We start from the raw sequence: 5,127 nt of genomic DNA on the forward strand, positions 1-5,127 counted from the left end.
ATGGCACCATCTTGGCTCACTGCAACCTCTGCCTCCTGCGTTCAAGCAGTTCTCCTGCCTCAGCCTCCTGAGTAGCTGGGATTACAGGTACCTGCCACCATGCCCGGCTAATTTTTGTATTTTTAGTAGAGACAGGTTTCACTATATTGGCCAGGCTGGTCTCTTGGTCAGGCTGGTCTCCAACTCCTGACCTTGTGATCTGCCTGCTTTGGCCTCCCAAAGTGCTGGGATTACAGGCGTGAACCACTGCGCCTGGCCAGTACTTTTTTTTTTTTAATGTTACAAAGCAGTGTATGCATTTTATCTTTACACGAAGTTAATATACATGTTAAAATAACTGGGGCAGATACTACTTAGTCCAGGGCCTGATAGCTAGGCTGGTTTTCTCCTTTCAAATCGGAGACCTCTGCTGTAAACAAGCTCCAGCAGATCCTCAGTCAGGCCTAGAACATCTGAGCTTGATCCCTTTTTTGTATTTATTGGAGTTGGAGGTATTAGAGCACCACTGTATATCTTGAGTCTGGCACTGTTCAATCCACATGTTAGTTGAGACAAAAAGAATTACCCAGAGGCCAGGTGTGGTGGCTCACACCTGCAATCCCAGCACTTTGGGAGGCCAAGGTGGGCAGATCACATGAGGCCAGGAGTTCGAGACCAGCGTGGCCAACATGATGAAATCCTGTCTCTACTAAAAATACAAAAAATTAGCTGGATGTGGTGGTGTGCACCTGTAATCCCAGCTACTCAGGAGGCTGAGGCAAGAGAATCACTTGAACTCTGGAGGCACAGGTTGCGGTGAGCTGAGATCGCGGCACTGTGCTCCAGTCTGGATGAGAGAGTGAGACTCAGTCTCAAAAAAAAAAAAAAAGAAAGAAAGAATAACCCAGAGCCCTGGAACAAACTGGGTCCCAATGATCCATCAAAGTTTTACTCAGTGAATGTGGATTATAACAAACTGAAAAAAGAAGGCCCAGATTTGTAAATGAAATGTCTCACTATTAAAGCTGCTTTCAAATGAAGGTCTTGCTGAAGTCATCTGCACAATTTTCCATTTAATCAGGAAATATTTCTCCTCTAAATACATGAAATCATGTTGATGTAATGTGTTGGCAACTACATTGATTAATAAATAAATGAAACTTGAAAAAAATTCTGGAAGGATTATATCAGTTTTGAATGGCCATGAAGTTCAGATAAGCCAATTTTAACTTGCATTAAACAAACAGGTGTTTGTTTTGGTTTTTTGTCTTCCTCACTTAATAAGATGCTTAGAGGCAGGCAGATTCTGGCCCTAGTTCATTTGTTGTTTCTTTTTCGTTTTTTTTTTTTTTTGAGTCAGAGTCTTTCTCTGTCATCAGGCTGGAGTCCAGTGGCACAATCTTGGCTCACTGCAACCTCCACCTCCCGGGTTCAAGCGATTCTCCTGCCTCAGCCTCCTGAGTAGCTGGGACTACAGGCACACACCACCATGCCCAGATAATTTTTGTATTTTTAGTAGAGACCGGGTTTCACCATATTGGCTAGGATGGTCTTGATCTCTTGACCTTGTGATCCACCTACCTTGGCCTCCCAAAGTGCTGGGATTACAGGCGTGAGGCACCGTGACTGGCATGGCCCTAGTTCTTTCTAGCTCAGTATCACCACAGTTCTTTTGGCTTTCCCCTCTTGCTTGCCACCCCATGGTCATAAGATGGTTCCCCCAGCTCCAGGCAACTCACTCACATTCAAAGCAGGAAGAACAGGTATGGGGACGCCCCAGTCATGGCTACCTCTACTAGGAAAGCAAAAGCTTTCCTAGAAGTCCCCCACCAGACTTCCTTAACTCTCCCACTGGCTGAGTCATATGGACATTCCCAGACACAGGGGAGGCTGAAGACACTAAAAACCCAATTTCATGATTGATATTGAAAAGTATGATTTGGGCTCCAAGGCTGGGCACTCAAACAAACTTGGAGTTCTGGTAAGGAAGAAGAGGAAGGGATCTGCTAGCTGTTAACCCCTTTAGACAGGACACAGTGCTTCCTATTTTGTCACAGTCACCTCACTTCTTTTAGATTGCTTTACTCAATCACCTGCCTAGCCCCTGTGAAGGTATTAACCTTTTAACACTTGGATACAAGTCTCAGAGTTAGAAAGCATGAAAAGATTGCTAATTATCTCCGTTATCCATTATTTCCCCCTTTCTTCTAGTAATAAAATAACTTTTACCCCAAGATATAGGGGGTATATGGCTGCCCAGATCCAGATCATAGTTCATGGTCACTGTTGCCATGGTAGCTATCTGGGTGTGACCATGTAACTAAGTACTCATCACCGGAAAATGTATAGATTGACGTGATCATCACTTCTACATTATTTCCTAAAATGAAATGGTTAGCCATTTACTTCCTCTTTCTCTGACTTCCTACAGGCTTGGATATAGATGTTTCAATGATGTCCTTGGAGACCGCAGAGCAACAAGATAGAAGGAACCTGTATCCCCAAATGACTCCCTGGAGCAGAGCCCCTTATGCACTTCTGCACTCATCCTGAACCACCCATATGCCTAAAGAGCTAAAACAACAACAAAAGACAAAAGGAGAAAAACAAACAAAACCTGTAAAACAAGAGATTCAAAATAAATTTAGCTGGGCCATGGTGGCTCATCCCTATAATCCCAACACTTTGGGAAGTGGAGGCAGGAGGATCACATGAGCCCAAATGTTCAAGACCAGCCTGGGCAACATAGTGAGACCCTAAAGTAGCTGGGCATGGTGGCCCATGCCAGTAATACCAGCTACTCAGGAGGCTGAGATGGGAGAATCACTTGAGCCTGGGAGGTTGAGGCTGCACTGAGACATGATCCAGTCATGGTGGTGAGCACCTGCAGTCCCAGCTACTCAGAGGCTGAGGCAGGAGGATTCCTTAAACCCAGGAGTTTGAGGTTACAGTGAGCTATGATCACACCATGGTACTCCAGCATGGAAGACAGAATGAGATCCTGTCTCAGTAGTAAATAAGTAAATAAATTTATTCTGTATTTTTGAGTCTCTTTACTAAAGCAGCTTGTTCTGTTCCTTAACTCATATATGAAAAAATAACTTCATTATGCCATTGGGCTGTTGTTAATAGTTTAAAACAAAAAAAGGAGGTTGGGAGCTAAGATGAAAAAAGAGAGGAGTCAAATAAATGGAGGAATAAGAGATGTTCTTATAAAGACCTGCATTACTGGGGAGGCAACTGAATAAATAGGCAGGACAGAAGCCCTGCTGGGCTCTGCTTTGGAGTTAATACAGTTTGGCATTGAAGCAAAATACAAAAACCAGGGTGAAGTGGAACCATTGCAGCCTACATACAGCAGGAAGGCCCATGGTTCAAGAAGGGTCTGTGTAGATACGAATTAGATGGGAGGACCATTAGTCAGGGTCTTTAGGTTGCAAGCAACAGAAAGCAACTCTGACTTGCTCAAACAAAACAAATAATTTACTAGAAGGACATTGGGAAGACCAAAGAATCTAAGGAAGATCTCAACAGCCAAGGCCAGGGGAAGGATAAGATGCAGGTAAGCTGGGAGGCCGAGTCAGGCGGATCACTAGGTCAGGAGATCGAGACCATCCTGGCCAACATGGTGAAATCTCGTCTCTACTAAAAAATACAAAAATTAGCTGGGCGTGGTGGCGCACGCCTGTATTCCCAGCTACTTGGGAGGCTGAGGCAGGAGAATTGCTTGAATCTGGAGGCGGAGGTTGCAGTGAGCCGAGATCGTGCCATTGCACTCCAGCCTGGGGGAAAAAGCGAGACTTCATCTCAAAAAAAAAAAAAAAAAAAAAAAAAAAACATAAAAAAAAAAAAAAAAAAAAAAAAAAAAAAAATGCAGGTAAGCTCTGGGAATCCCACTTACAGAAACTTGGGTTTACCCTAGTATGCAGCAGAACCACCTACAGGGGTTTTTAAAACACAGATTGCTGGGGCCTATCCCCAGAGTTTCTAATTCAGCAGGTGTGAGGTGGGGCCTGGAAATCTGTATTTCTAACAAGTTCCCAGATGCTGTTGCTGCAAGTCCAGGGACTCCCTTATGAGAAGCACTGCTTTAGAGGAAACACATCAAATGACTCAGCTCCCACTTCCTTCCATCCCTGAGAGTCTCTACAGTTCCAAAGTCCTGAGAAAGTCCAGCTGACCCAGGACTGAGTCACTCCTGTGGTCAGAGAAGTGACTGGCAGCCCTGTGAGTGTCACATGAGGTAGGGGTGGGGGAAGTTCCTCCAAGGAAGGAACGCTGGACACAAGACTAGAAGATGTCCTCAAAATGGTAGTTGGGCAAGCTGAATGCACAACTCTCCCCATCCAGAACAAGATGTGCGGCAGCAACTTCTCTCAGGGCAGAATGTTCCAGAATAGAGAAATGGAGGTGGGATGGGGTAGTAGGGAGAAAGAGAAGGTAGACTTCTACAGATCATTATCTCTATTCTAACCTTATTTTGTTTTCTTGTCAAGAGAGGACACTCCTGCCCGCTAGAGACCAGTGATCAATTCCACAGTGGCTATGCTGACTACGGAAGCCCTGAGGAGTCAGTAGACCTTGCATTGAGACCCATTTTGACCAGTTAGGCCATGGCCCAGGACAACATGTCATCATGTGTGTTGTAGCTTTTTTCAGCTGCAGAGGGATTACCAGAGGCAGTTCCTGAAAAGCCTAGTATCTCATTTTTGCATCATATTGTATATGCTTCTGTAGGGGAGAAGAAACTTCCTTCTACCCTCTTAGGTTCTATGGCAGGCCTAAGTATTAATATCAAACAGACATAAAATAGAGTAACACAAGAAAGGCATATAAATTTTTAAAATATTTTATGTATACACAGGAGTCAGAAGGAAAGTGAAAACCCAAAGAAGTAATCAGGCCCAAAAGCTTACCTACCTTTTTACATAAAGAATAATAAATTGGTGGCTGATGAGAACTGGAGTCTGAGCCGCCTATAAAGAGAACAACAACAACAACAAAAGAATGACAGGCCGGGCGCGGTCTCACGCCTGTAATTCTAGCACTTTGGGAGACCAAGATGGTTCACCTGAGGTCAGGGGTTCAAGACCAGCCTGGCCAACTCGGGGAAATCCTATCTCTACTAAAAATACAAAAATTAGCTGG

The sequence above is a fragment of the Cebus imitator genome, unplaced genomic scaffold (genome assembly GCF_001604975.1).
Source record: "Cebus imitator isolate Cc_AM_T3 unplaced genomic scaffold, Cebus_imitator-1.0 Scaffold87, whole genome shotgun sequence".
NCBI lineage: Eukaryota > Metazoa > Chordata > Mammalia > Primates > Cebidae > Cebus > Cebus imitator.